Source organism: Sorex fumeus, unplaced genomic scaffold (assembly GCF_029834395.1).
Source record: "Sorex fumeus unplaced genomic scaffold, SorFum_2.1 ptg000094l, whole genome shotgun sequence".
Classification (NCBI taxonomy): Eukaryota; Metazoa; Chordata; class Mammalia; order Eulipotyphla; family Soricidae; genus Sorex; species Sorex fumeus.
The window spans coordinates 11,162,591-11,177,783 of record NW_026606151.1 but is presented as its reverse complement, the minus strand read 5'-3'; positions in this window follow the sequence as shown (position 1 = coordinate 11,177,783).

Sequence of the window (15,193 nt, the reverse complement as noted above, 5' to 3'; positions counted from 1 at the left end):
TAGTACTCCATTGTGTAGATGTACCAAAGTTTCTTTAACCAGTCATCTGTTCTTGGGCACTCAGGTTTCTTCCAGTTTCTGGCTACTGTAAAGAGTGCTGCAATGAACAAACAAGTGCAGATGTCACTTCGACTACACATTTTTGCCTCTCTGGGATATATTCCCAGGAGTGGTATTGCTGGGTCAAATGGGAGCTCAATTTCTAATTTTTTGAGAAACGTCCATACTGTTTTCCAAAAGGGCTGAACCAGTCAGCATTCCCACCAACAGTGAAGGAGTGTCCCTTTCTCGCCACATCTGCGCCAGCAACGGTTGCGTTTGTTTTTTTGAATGTGGGCCAGTCTCTGAGGTGTGAAATGGTATCTCATTGTGGTTTTGATCTGCATCTCCCTGATGATTAATGATGTAGAGCATTTTCTCATGTGCTTTTTTGCCATTCGGATTTCTTCTTTGAGAAAGTTTCTGTTCATTTCATTGCCCCATTTTTGGATGAGGTTGGATGTTTTCTTCTTGTGGAGTTCAACCAGTATTTTGTATATCCTTGATATCAACCCCTTGTCAGATGTGTATTCTGTAGACTGTCTTTGTATTTTGGTCACTGTTTCTTTGGAGGTGCAGAAGCTTCTTAGTTTAAGATAGTCCCATTTATCTATCTCTGTTTTCACTTGCTCGGCCAGTGGCGTGGCATCTTTGAAGATACCATTAGCTTCAATGTCATGGAGGGTTTTGCCAACTTTATCTTCAATGTACCTTATGGTTTCTGGTCTGATGTTGAGGTCTTTAATCCATTTTGATCTTACTTTTGTACATGGTGTTAGGCAGAGTTCTGAGCCCATTTTTTTGCATGTAGCCATCCAGTGATGCCAGCACAATTTGTTAAAGAGGCTTTCCTTACTCCACTTCACATTTCTTGCACCTTTATCAAAGATTAGATGATCATATGATTGAGGGGAGATGTCAGTGTATTCAACTGTTCCATTGGTCTGCAGTTCTGCCTTTGTTCCAGTACCATGCTGTTTTGATTATTACCGCTTTGTAGTAAAGTTTGAAGTTAGGGAGGTTGATTCCTCCCATTTTCTTTTTCCCAAGAATTGCTTTAGCTATTCGTGGGGGCTTATTGTTCCATATAAATTTCAGGAGTGCTAAACACTTTTTTAAAGGCATACTTCAAAGGCATATTTATGGAAAAGAAAAAAAGAAAAAAATAATCATTGTTGCTTAAAGATTACATATTTGTACATCCTAAAGAAGCAAATGAGTCAACTGAAAAAGCTTAAAATTTAAATACAAGAGAAAGGTCAAAGAGAGATAGTGCACTGGGCAAGCTTTTTGCCTTGCATATGGCTGACCAAGTTCAATTCCTGGCATTGCAAATGTTTCCCACAAGTAATGACAGGGATGACTCCTCTCCTGAACACAGAGCCAGGAGTAGTCCCTGAGCATCCCAGGGTGTGGTTCTTAAATCAACCAAACAAACGAACAAAAGTGAGAGTGAGAGACAAATAAAATTTCAGGTGGGTAACTTTGAAAGAGTGCTGTACTAAAGTGAATGAATACGGAAAGAGCAGGTAGATTTCACCTGGAGAAGGTCCTAGGTTGGGCTATAGTAGACATAATTAAGAAGGAATGTTGGCGTCATGCTTTTCACTTGCTTCACTTACTTTTCATGCTTTTCAGTGTTTCTGAAAGTAAGAACCCAGAATCAACAATATCACTTGAAAATTTGTTAGAAAAAAAAGAATATATTGTTTTCTGTACTATTTAAACAAAACCTCATGGAATCAAATCTAGACATCTAAGTTTTTTTTAACTCCTGCTATGATTCTGATAAGTATTAGTGCTTGAGAGTTACTGACTTGGGCTTGAATAATAGTACAGCAGGTAGGACGTTTGCCTTGTACACAGCCTACCCAAGTTCAATTCCTGGTATCACCTATGGTCCCCCAAGCACCGCCATGAGTAATTCCTGAGTGCACAGCCAGGAGTAACCAACCCCTGAGAATATCTGGGTACGACCCAAAAAGAGCCAAAAAAGAAGAAAAGAAAAGAAAAGAAAAGAAAAGAAAAGAAAAGAAAAGGAAAGGAAAGGAAAGGAAAGGAAAGGAAAGGAAAGGAAAGGAAAGAAAAAAAGATAGAGAGTTACAGTCCTCCAAATATTAATTTTCTCTGGGAGGGATACTGGAGGTTAGGGGTAGGGTAAAAATTAAGATACAACCTGAAAAAGTATTTCAGAGTCTGGAGAATTATTTACCATGTTTTCTTGGAAGCTTAGGTTTTTTATGCTTTATTTCATTGACATTTTACCCTTGAATCTATTGGGGCTAGATAGGACAGTCTGAGTCTGTATTCTGGTTTTCCTCTATATTCCATTGACAGAGTAGAAATACCCTAAGAGAAAACTGAGCTCACAAGTTAAAGTAACAATGGATTTATGGGTCTTAATTGTATTTTCTAAAGTATCAAAGAAAAAATATATTCGAAGCAAATTATTTCAACAGACCAAACACTTAAAATTAGCCAGTTAATTATACTAAATAAGCAAAAAATTAGAAACATGAAACAAAAACAAGAAGTACTTTTAAAGTACACATTAATCATAAAAATGTGATTAAGATAAACACAATTAGAAAGATAAACAGCATAGTGCAGACAAATGACAAATAAATTAGTGAATTTAGACAAGGTCCCAAAAAGGAACAGCAGGGGGGAAGTCACAGCAGACACCACAAAAATTTAAAGGATCATCAGAGATTAATTTGAGAGTCTTTATGCCAAAAAATGAGAGAATCTAGAAGAAACGTACTCCTATAACTTCCCAAGGTTAAACCAAGATGGTGGAATACCTGAACAGACCTATCACTAGCAAGAAAATTGAAATGATAATAAAAAGGCTTCCCAAAAGCAAAAGCCCAGGCTCAAATGGATTCACTAGTGAGTTATTTCAAACCATTAAGAGAACCTACTGCCAATCCTCTTCAGGCTCTTCCAGGAAAATGAAGATATAGAAGTAGTCCCAAATGGTTTCTATGAAGCAGCTATCACCTCAATACCAAAAACAGACAACGATATTACCAAATGAGAGAGATATAGGATGATATCCTTGATGAACACAGAAGTTAAGATCCACAAGAAAACACTAGCAAATAGATTTCCAACAGTTCATAAAAATATCATATACCATGATCAGTAGTATTCATTCCAGGAATGCAACAATGTTTTAACATGCGCAAGCCAATAAATATAATACACTGCATCAATAAAAGATAAAAGAAAGATCCTATGATCAATCATTAGACACAGAGAAAGCATTTGATAAGATCTAGCACATATTCGTGATTTTTTTTTTTAACTAAACTGCACTGTACTGCACTGCATTGTTCATCGTTTTGCTCGAGCAGGCCCAGTAATGTCTCCATTGTGAGACTTGTTGTTACTGTTTTTGGCATATCGAATACATCATGGGGAGCTTTCCAGGCTTTTGCCATGTGGGCAAGATACTCTCAGTAGCTTGCCGGGCTCTCCGAGAGTGGTGGAGGAATCGAACTCAAGTTGGCCATGTCGGCCGCGTGCAAGACAAACACCCTAGTGCTGTGCTATCGCTCCAGCCCTTAAAAAAAAAAAGAAAAGAAAAGAAAAGAAAAAACTCTCAATAAAATGAGAATTGAAGGAATTTTTCTCACTATAGTTAAAGCCATTTACCACAAGCCCACAACAAACATTAAACTCAACTGGTAAAAACTAAAAGTCCTCCCTTTAGGATCAGGCACAAGACAAGGTTACTCACTCTCACCACTTCTACTCAATATAGTATTGTAAACATAACAATTAGACAAGAAAAAAGATATCAAGGACATCTAGATAGGAAAGGAAGAATCCAAGCTCTCACTATTTGTCAATTATATGATACCATATTTAGAAATTCCTAAAGATTCTACAAAAAATCTCCTAGAAACAATAAACTTATATAGTAAAGTGGCAGACTACAAAATTAGTATGCAAAATTCATGGCTTTACTATATGCAAATAATGAACCAGAAGAGAGAGTATTAAAAATACAATCCCAGAGGCTAGAGCAATAGCACAGCTGGTAGGGCATTTGCCTTGCACACGGCAGACCCGGGTTGGATTCCCAGCATCCCATATGGTTCCCTGAGAACCACCAGGTGTAATTCCTGAGTGCAGAGCCAGGAGTAACCCCTGTGCATTGCTGGGTGTGACCCAAAATAAAAAAAAAAATACAATCCCATTCAAAACTGTGCCTCAGAAAAATCAAGTACCTTGGAATCAGCTTAATTAAAGAGGTGACAGAACTACACAAAGAAAACTACCAAAGACTACTTCATAAATAAAAGAGGATACATCCATTGCTCATAGACTGAGAGGATTCCACCATTAAAATGGCAATATTCTCCAAAGTGTTGTACAAATATCATTCAGTCCCTGTAAGGATACTCCAGACAATTTTTAAAGAAATAGACTAAACACTTCTGAATAGCATATGGAACAACAACTTCCCACACCACACCACACCCCATTGAATAGCTAAAACAATCTTTGGGAGGCTTCACTTTATACAGCCTCAAACTGTATTACAAAGCGATAGTAATTAAAACAGCATGGTACAGGAATAAAGACAGACCTTCATCTCAATGAAATAAAGCTAAATATCCTGAGATAGATTCTTAGATTGATCTTTGATAAAGAAGCAAAAATATGAAGTAGAACAAGGAAAGGTTCTTAAATAAGTGGTACTGGTTAAACTAGTCAGCTACATACAGAAGAAAAGAAGGAAGAAGAAGAAGAAGAAGAAGAAGAAGAAGAAGAAGAAGAAGAAGAAGAAGAAGAAGAAGAAGAAGAAGAAGAAGAAGAAGAAGAAGAAGAAGAAGAAAAGAAAGAAAGAAAGAAAGAAAGAAAGAAAGAAAGAAAGAAAGAAAAAAAACCAAGTCCTCTTTCTGAGTTTTCACACCTCATGAATTTTCAAACCTTCTGAGTTTGTACAGCTCTGAGTTTGCAAATGCCATGCACAAAAGTTCAAATCAAAGTGGACTAAAGACATCAATATCATACCTGAATCCATGAGGTACATGGAGGAAAACATAGTCAGGAGCTAAAGGCATCTTCAAGGATGAAACACCATTGACCAAGCAAGTGGAAGCAAAGATAAACAAGTGCAACTGCATTAAACCAAGAAACCTCAAAGGTAATATGATCAAGATACAAAGAGCCACAGAATGAAAGAAATTATTTACCCAATATTCAAGATGCATAAAGCACTTATAGAACTTTTTTTTTTTGCTTTTTGAATCACACCCAGTGATGCTCAGGAGTTACTCCTGGCTCTGTACTCAGGAATTACTCCTGGCGGTGCTTGAGGGAACATATGGGATGCCAGGGATTGAATCAGGGTGGGTCGCATGCCAGGCCACCACAAGCAGCCCTACCTGCTGTATCACTCTGGCTCCAGAACTGATAGAACTTAACAAGAAGAAAAACCCATCCAGGGGCTGGAGCGATAGCACAGTGGGTAGGGCGTTTGCCTTGCATGCAGCTGACCTGGGTTCGATTCCAGCATTCTATGTGTCCCTCAAGCACCTCCAGGAGTGATTCCTGAGTGCAGAGCCAGGAGTAACTCCTGAGCATCGCTGAGTGTAACCCAAAAAGGAAAAAAAAGAAAAAAGAAAAAAGAAAAACCCATCCATCCCCATCAAAACATGGGAAAGAACATATAATATCAAGTCAATGGTGAAATACTAAGTCTTCCTTCTGAGATCATGCACAAAAAAATGGTTACCCACTCTCAGCACTATTGCTCAATATAAAATTAAAAGTCCTTGATACAGAATTTGACAAGAGAGAGACTTTAAATGCATCTAGATTGGAAAAAAGCTCAAACTATCACTATTTTCAAATGACATGATACCATACATAGAAAATTTTTACCAATTTTTTCACCAATATACACCTAGATCCTGGACTTTATTGGGGTTACACGGCAGTTGGAGGGTGTAACAGTCTAACTACTGACAGGTCCAGTCCCAAACCGTGCAGGCTTGGAGATCTCAGCCCCGGGTCCCACACACCTGGGTTCCTCTGCCAGTTCTGTTATGTCTGAGGCTTATCCAAGTGTGTGGAGAGTGGCCCCAGTAAGGCCTTGGTTGGGGCCTGGAGGTCTTCAGCTGTTGGGCCCTGGCGAGGATAGTCAGACACAGGGTAGGAGACTCTGCCTTGTGCTCTCCCGGGAGCTTGTTGTGATAATCTCTGGATCCTGGCCTTTGTTGGGGTTACACGGCAGTTGGAGGGTGTAACTGTCTAACTACTGACAGGTCCAGTCCCAAATCGTGCAGACTTGGAGATCTCAGCCCCGGGTACCATACACCTGGGTTCCTCTGCCAGTTCTGTTATGTCTGAGGCTTATCCAAGTGTGTGGAGAGTGGCCCCAGTAAGGCCTTGGTTGGGGCCTGGAGGTCTTCAGCTGTTGCTGAATGCAAGGTTCCATCCCAATGGAAAACCAGCAAGACTGTACTACTATACAAGAAAGGAGACATCCACGACATTGGCAACTATCGCCCAATCTGCCTATTGTCTGTCATCTACAAACTATTCACTCGAGTCATCCTGAATAGGATTAGCAGAACACTAGATGAAGGACAACCATGTGAACAAGCTGGATTCCGAAAAGGATTCAGTACCATCGACCATATCCACACAATAACCAAGCTCATTGAGGTATCTCGGGAGTTCAAGATGCCACTCTGTCTAACGTTCATTGATTTAAAGAAGGCCTTTGATTCTGTTGAGACGGAAGCGGTCATGGAAGCCCTAGCCAATCAGGGCGTACAAACTCAATACATCAGGATCCTTCGTGAGCTCTATTGCGGATTCACTACCAAGATCTCACCATTCTACAAAGAAGTAATCATCCATATCAAGAGAGGGGTTCGGCAGGGTGATACCACTTCACCAAAACTCTTCAGTGCCACCCTCGAGAACATCATGCGACGACTGGAATGGGAAAACATAGGAGTGAAGATAGATGGTCAGCAACTACACCACCTCCGCTTTGCTGATGACATCGTTCTAATAACACCAAACATCAACCAAGCGGCACAAATGCTGAACGACTTTGACCGTGAATGTGGAAAGGTCGGACTACAGCTGAATCTTACGAAGACAATGTTTATGAGAAACAGCCTTGTTCCTGACGCTCCATTCGCTCTCAACGGAACCACCATCTCCGAATGCAAGTTATATATACCTAGGTCGAGAAATCACATGATGAATGACCTGGCACCTGAGTTGCACAGGAGGAAGAGAGCGGCTTGGAATGCCTTCAAGAGCATTGAAGAAATAACTAAAAGGACAAAGAACCTCCAGCTACGAGCACATCTCTTTGATTCCACTGTTCTTCCTGCATTAACATATGCCTCAGAGACCTGGACCCTACGAAAACAGGATGAGAACACTATTCGGGTCTCTCAAAGAGGAATCGAAAGAACTATGCTTGGAATATCACGATTCACTCAAATGAGAGATAGAATCCGGAGTTCTGATCTGCGTCAACGCTCAAGAATCAGGGACGCTGTCTCATTTGCCAAGACATCAAAAATCAGATGGGCTGGACACGTAATGAGGTTTACAGACAACCGCTGGACTAGAGCCATTACTGATTGGATTCCACAAGACATCAAAAGATCACGTGGACGCCCACCTATAAGATGGTCAGACTTCTTCGTCAAGACCCTAAATGATCGGTTTGAGGCTCTACATGTTCCTAAAACGAACAGATACCATTGGGCTACACTAGCACGCAACCGGGATGAATGGAGACGTTACTGGCACCCGCTCGAATAAATCGATGAATAACGGGATTAAGTGATTAAGTGATACACCTAGAAACAATAAAGTTGTACAGTAAAATGGTAGTCTATAAAATTACCGTCAGAAATCTATGGTATTTCTATAACCAGGGAATAAAATGTGAGAGAGAATTTTTTGTTATGTTTGTCTGTGTAGCCTATGTTTTTCTCTCTTTCTATCATTCTTATGGTCCCAATAGTATCGTTTCTACCACAATTGTTACAGTCTTTCCTTAAGAAATGCTTTTCAATTTTTGCCTTTGCTGTTCGTTTTGGATATCTTGTGAAGATCGAGTTGACAACTAAGCAATTGCTTAGAAACAGCCCAGCAGTTATAATTTTCCAGGAAGAATATTAGAGAAGAGACAGAGTGAGTAAGCCCTACAAGGGATTTCCTGTGACCCTTCATATGAGTCCTGATTAAGACATAAATGTGAGGAAAGTACCTGAGGAAAAATGACCAACTATGGAATCAGAGGGTTGAAAGTTCAAGTTTCCTGACCTCTAGGGTATGGAAGTGGAGGTTAAGTTCAATTACATTGCCAATAATTTAATCAACAATACCTAATGGCACCTCAATAATATATCTATCCCTAAGATTCAACGGAATATTCTCCTTAATGTATTAAAGTGTTAAAAACTTTGCATGTTCCAAGAGCATGAGAGAGAACATGGATGTTCTGTATCCTCATACTTTCCATCTTGCTCTAAGTCTCTCTTCCATTTGATTATTTATCAGTTGTAATTTTATACCATAACTTTACCACTTTATTGAGATCTGAATATTGTCTAGAGAAGAAAGAACAGAAAGCATTTGATAACACTGCAAATATAAAAGCATTGTTATGTTTCCTTCTTAATGGTTTTAGTAACTGAATATTATTTTTGGTCAGAATCCTTTTTTGATATTTAGAAAAAAACAAATAGACAGTAATATTAATATGTCCTCAACATACTATTGCCCATTGGTATGCATTAAAGCATACCAAATTAAAGAGAGGGGACAAAGGTGGTCAAGTAACAAACATTTATTATTAATTGGTAGAATAGAAAACTATAGAAGATACTAAAGATAGGATAAAAACTGAAAATCATTGAAAAGCTTAAATTAAACCCTATAGAATAGAGATAATTTGGAGAAGTCGTCTGAAAAAACAATGCTTTAAGGTAAAATATTTATAAATCAGTGTGGTAGTGTTCATTCATTAATGTTTTTGGTTCAGCTTCAACCAGATATTATCTCCAGGTGCAATATTTGGCACTGCAATGAACAGTAAAATTAAATATTTATTGGGGCCTTGATACTATCAAAACTTTGTTCCAACTATGACCCAGGTTTGTTTCCATAACTGTGCTGTGAAGCTTAATCCTTCTCTTTCTAAAATTTAAAAAATGTCATATTTTTATTTTCATTTATGGTGTCAGTTTCAGGTTTCTGCCGGTTTTTTTATTAGTATTTGTCCATTCCAAATTTTTTAATATTAATCTGTATTCTTTTAACTTTCAGGTAAATTAATCATTATGGCAAATATTAACTATCACAAACCACATATTTTAAAGAAAAATATTCTGCATAACTATTAATTTCTTATGATTAGTACACTCACCTAGATTCTAATTCTAAATTTTTCTACAAAAAAAAAAATCCTTGCAAACACATACAGAGATTTTTTTACAAACCTCAGTACAAGGTTTTGTTTGTTTTGTTTTGGGGCTATGCCCTGAAGTGTGCAGAGTTCACCCTCAGTTTCGAATCAGGAATCATTCCTTGTGGGTTCGAGTAAACATATAGGGTGCCTGGGATCAAAAACAGGTTGGCTACAGCAAGGAAAGAGCCCTAGCCACTTTAGTATTGCTCTAGCTCCTATTACAAGATTTTTCAAACAAAGGACCAGAGCAATAGTACAACAGGCAAGGTGCTTACCACATACTTCTGCAGGTAGGGTACTTACCTTGTATGTGGCCAACCCCCATTCAATCCCATGCACCAGAGATGGTCCCCTCCCAGCAGTGATTTTTGAGCACAGAGCTAGTAGTAAGCCCTGAGCACTGCCAGGTGTGACCCCAAAACAAACAAACAAACAAACAAACAAAATACAAAAGTATGACAAGTTTTCAATAAATAAGAGGTCAGATAAAGATATTTGATTGAAGAAGGTCTATGTCAGTATTAATATTCTTTAAAGCTATCTATCTTTGAAAATATCCATTTTAGGAACCAACGCCCACGATGTATGTATGTATGCCAAAAACAGTAACAAGTCTCACAATGGAGACGTTACTGGTGCCCACTTGAGCAAATTGATGAACAAAGAGAGGACAGTGCAGTGCTACAGGAACCAACGTGTGTAGAAAGAGCTGTCATCCCTTGGATCCATGAGTTCCATAGGCCCTTTATATGTATTTAAACTGTTTGATCGTCTCAATGACATTCATTCTATGTGGCAAATAAATTGTGTAGCTGTTATTTATAACTTGCACTGAGGTGCTATCCTCAAATCTATAGTACATGTTGACTTGAGTTATCTCTACCCCACAAGTAGCATTGTCTTGTGCTTTTTTTTCTTTTGAGTTTTGATTTAAGAAAATTTAAGTAACCCATCTTCCAGGATGGTCAGATTATGCTATCAAGTTAGAATCTCACATCGGCCAAGTTTTGAAGTGGGTTTGGGAGAAGTTTAGATACATATTAATACAGGAAATATACTGTGTGTATAATTCAATCTGTCATATCAAGATGTGGCATAAAGGGCACTTGTATAGAGTGGTCTTGATGCTGTTCCAAAGGGCTGTCATCACATTATCTAGGTCAGACTATAAGCAATGTACTCAGAAATTGTTCACTCCATGGTTTTGTGTACAGAAGATATTTTGATCTGAAATTGATCATAATACCAAAAAAGCAAACTAGAATTGTACATGCCATGTTATTGGACACGGTCCAGAAAAGAGATATTTATTTATCTATTATAGAAAACAACTAAGAAATCTTAGTTAGGAATTTGTAATTATTTTGTAAAGGTAGGGGGTAACATTGTGAATTGATTAACTCCTTTTGAAAGAACTAATTTTATCATAAAATTCTGGGTAGACTTTGGTAGCTAATTATTTGGAAGCTAAATTTTCAGACTTGAATTTCCAGAATTTTTAATATAAATTCTGGCAGTAGCTTTGCATTTACTTAGTTTGGTTTGTGGATTCAAATTTACCCTTAGCACAGCTCACTCAAGCAACCATAACTCAGTCAAGCAATTGGTTGAATTACGATAATCAAAGGAGGTGGTAAATTTTCTTGTGGTATTGAAAGAGATTTCTGGTTACTCTGTCATTCTATGTTCAACAACTTATAAATTAGTAGTGAAAAGCTTTGCTAAGTCTTGCTTTGACTAATTCCAGAGTTCTCTAGGAAGGAACAAAATAAAGGCAGAAAACCTGGATTTATACACAACTTTATTTACCTGTGCAGTGTGAAATTGGAAGTTAAAAGCAGATCATCTTAGCCTTTACTGTTAGCAGGAGGTAAACCACATAAGATTTTGAGCTTGATCCTGCGACTCTTTCGGCTCAGTTTTCCCATCTATGAAGCTGAGAACAGAGTCATAAGGATTAAACAAGCAAGTGGAGAATAAACCACAACGTGAAATTAAGATTTATTGCTATTTCTATCTAGTTACATAGCACTGATTATAAGGGTCACTGAAAGTAAAATCTCAGCAGAAATGTTAAAAACATCTCTTCTAGAACTAAGTGGCCCACCTTGACTTTATGGATTACCATTTCTGCTATCTACTGTTGAATACACACCACTCTCAGAAGTTAGCAGCCTAAATAACAGCCCATTTTATTTGATCCAAATTCGATGGCTCACTCTTTTCAACTAGGCTCAGCTGGGTGGTTCTTTAGCCCTAGTGTTGGTAAGGTCACTAAACTGATAAGTAGACAGGCTCAAAGTCCAAGATGTCTTTATTCTCTCCAGATAGCATGTATTTACTCACCATTATTGTCTCAGAAATCAGTCTTTCTTATATGGCTATTGGCTCCCAAGAGGAAATTCTAGGAGGGGGCTGCAAATATCTCAAAGTTAAGAGTCAGTTAATTCACAGAGTTCTTTTCTTGGATTATGCTGATTGAAACCAGTTTAATGGTCAACCCAGGTTCAGGGAGCGTAAAAGTAAATTTTATCCTTTGATGAGAAATGTAGCAAACAATTTCACAATCAGATGGAGAAAAGTTAGCCATCGAGTCTACTTTCTTTCTCTTTCTCTCTCACTCTTCCTCTCTTTCTTTCTCCCCCTTCCCTCTCTCTCTACCCCCCTCCTTCAAAATCAGGGATCGGGTATCTAGAGGACCACTCCCACAGGTCCTCACTTGACCAGGCTTTATGGCACAAAGCAGTGCTGCTCAGGCCTTGTGGTATTAGGGACCACAAGGGCCTCACCTGGTAATGCCTAGGGAAGGTGACATACCTGAAAATGAGGCAGGGTCATAGACACGCAAAACCTGTGTCCCGATTCCTGCTTGTCTCCCTGGTTCCATCTCTCTCTTCTTACAGTTAAATTGGTCTCCTTACCTATTGCTATGATACTTCACTATCCACTCATTTAAATTCTAACTTCCTCTTTTTCTTCCTATTTTTGGCTTAATTTCTTATCATTCCTCCCTATCCACTTGCCCAACTACTTATTCAGGAGAGAAATAATACCATATCTTTGTGCACCAAACATGTGATTTTCTCCCCCACTATGTCCATAGTGCCAACAAATGCTGTGCCCTGCAAGGGTGAAACATGAAAAGAGGGATGTCAAGATTTTCACCCAAACAAGAACAATGCTGCTTCTAACGAACTATGACAAAGAAAACTTCTGTTACATTGAAGCACTGCAGCAAAGATTCCCAGATGGAGGAGTATGAGAAGGAGAAGATAACCTTTCTTTGGTCATGACCATACTGAGTTCCAGTTTCTAATGGGACATCTAAGAGGAGAGGATAAATATAGAATTCCGGAATTCTAGGTGAGCACTAGGATTATCTGTCCATTTATACCATAAAAACCTATGTAACAGGGTCCGTGAGATAGTACAAGAATTAAGGCACTTGACAGCACGGGACCCAACCTGTTTCAATCCCAGGCATTGCAGTTGATTGCCTGAGCACCATAAGGAATGATCCCCTAAGAGAGAGCCAAGAAAAATCCCTGAGCACAGGCAGATGTGGCTCTGTTCCCACTCCAAAGAAAGAAAGAAAGAAGGAAGGAAGGAAGGAAGGAAGGAAGGAAGGAAGGAAGGAAGGAAGGAAGGAAGGAAGGGAGGGAGGGAAAAGAAGAGAAAAGAAAAAAGAAAAGAAAAGAAAAGAAAAGAAAAGAAAAGAAAAGAAAAGAAAAGAAAAAAGAAATCCTAAGCACGTTTCACCCTTCTTCATAAGTCTTGGGTCACCGCTGGTTCTTCTCATGATCAAAGAGCTCAACGTAATCACGTTTCAAACACAGGTAACTCAGGTCTAAAAGTAGGTGGGTTTACAAAGATCACCAACACTTGCACCTTTGCAATCTCATGAATTACAAGACTGGAGCGATAGCACAGTGGTAGGGCATTCGCCTTACAAGCGGCCAACATGGCCGACCCGAGTTCGATTCCTCTGCCCCTCTTGGAGAGCCCGGCAAGCTACCGAGAGTATCTCGCCCGCACAGCAGAGCCTGGCAAGCTCCCCGTGATGTATTCGATATGCCAAACACAGTAACAACAAAGTCTCCAATGGAGACATTACTGGGCCCGCTCGAGTAAATTGACGATCAACGGGAGGGCCTTTACCTTTACCTTTTAAAGAAGCAGTGATACAGGGCATGCTCGCACCAAGAACAGGAATTGTGGTTCAGTTTCTCTTCCCAAAGACAGAGACTCTCCTTTCTCACTTAACCATGCTCTCACCAAAGGTCTCACGAATGCTCTTAGGTCTCCATGTAATTCAGTGGAAGGTGGCACCAACTATGGTAGATTTGCTGAGTTTCCTTTATTTTACATCATACTGGAGGCAGAAGAGGCTTCATTCTCTTGGTGGTATGTCATTTGAAGAGCTATCTTAATTAAACTGTGCAATGTCAAACATGAATCTGATGGAGGGTGAGTCTGCAAGGAGAAAAGATGAATCAGATTTATTATCCACTGAGCAGCAAATTGGCAGCCATTCTTTTAGAGATGTGTTACAAAAAGAAAGCCAAAGGTTCACATTATATAAAAAGCCACCCAGATTTCTCCATAAACTAATCCGAGTAAATGCATTCCTAGCTCTCTTTGAAGAACAATATAGAACCCTTGGGGGTTCAGGCAAATATTTATGAAGAAGAATAACTGGAGAGACCAGATTGATGGTACAGGGAATGAGGTGTTTGGCTTGCATGTGGTAGACCCAGGTTTGGTCTCCGGTACCCCTTATGGTCCTCCAAGCACAACCAAGAGTGATCCCCAACACAGAGCCAAGAGTAAGACCTGAGTGCGGTCAGGTGTGGTCCCTAAACGAAAAAAAAAAAAAAAACAAAAAGAATAATTGAAGGTGGTTTTACCAGTTCAACTTTAGAGTTTGATAGTAAATGGGGTTGTTCTCTTTTATATGTGTGTATATATATATATATATATATTTCTGACTTTTAATCCAATTTACTTTAGAAATGGTACAGGATATAAATAATTACAAGAAGCTAAAATAATAGAACTCTTCATGAAGAGTCATTATGCTGGGCAGGGAGGAAGTATCTACTTGGAAAGAAACCAAACCAGTAGCCAAAGCAATAGTACAGCAGCAGCTAGGGACCTTGCTTTGCACAGTCAAATTGAACCTGATCTTTGGCATCCCATATGGTCCCTGATAACTCCTGAGTGCAATCCAGGAGTCACACCGAAGCATTACCTGGTGTGGCATCAAAACTCACACTGTCGCACTGTCAACCTGTTGTTCATTGATTTGCTTGAGCAAGCCCAGTAATGTCTTCATTGTGAGACTTGTTACTGTGTTTGGCATATGGAATTCGTCATGGGTAGCTTGCCAGGCTTTGCCGTGCGGGCGAGATACTCTTGGTAGCTTGCCAGATTCTCCAAGAGGGGCAGAGGAATCGAACCTGGGTCAGCCATGTGCAAGGCAAACACCCTACCCACTGTGCTAACGCTCCAGTCCCAAAACTCAAAAAGTAAAAATAAAAAAGAATCCAAACCAAAATGATTTCTACGTATTGGTTAAAAAAAACTTCTAGTTATGTCATTTGTTTCTCCCTCTGTACTAATATTTTTTTTAGCAGTAACACAATTTTCCCTGGAAGTCTTCTTTGTACCCAGGTGGATTGATGGCTC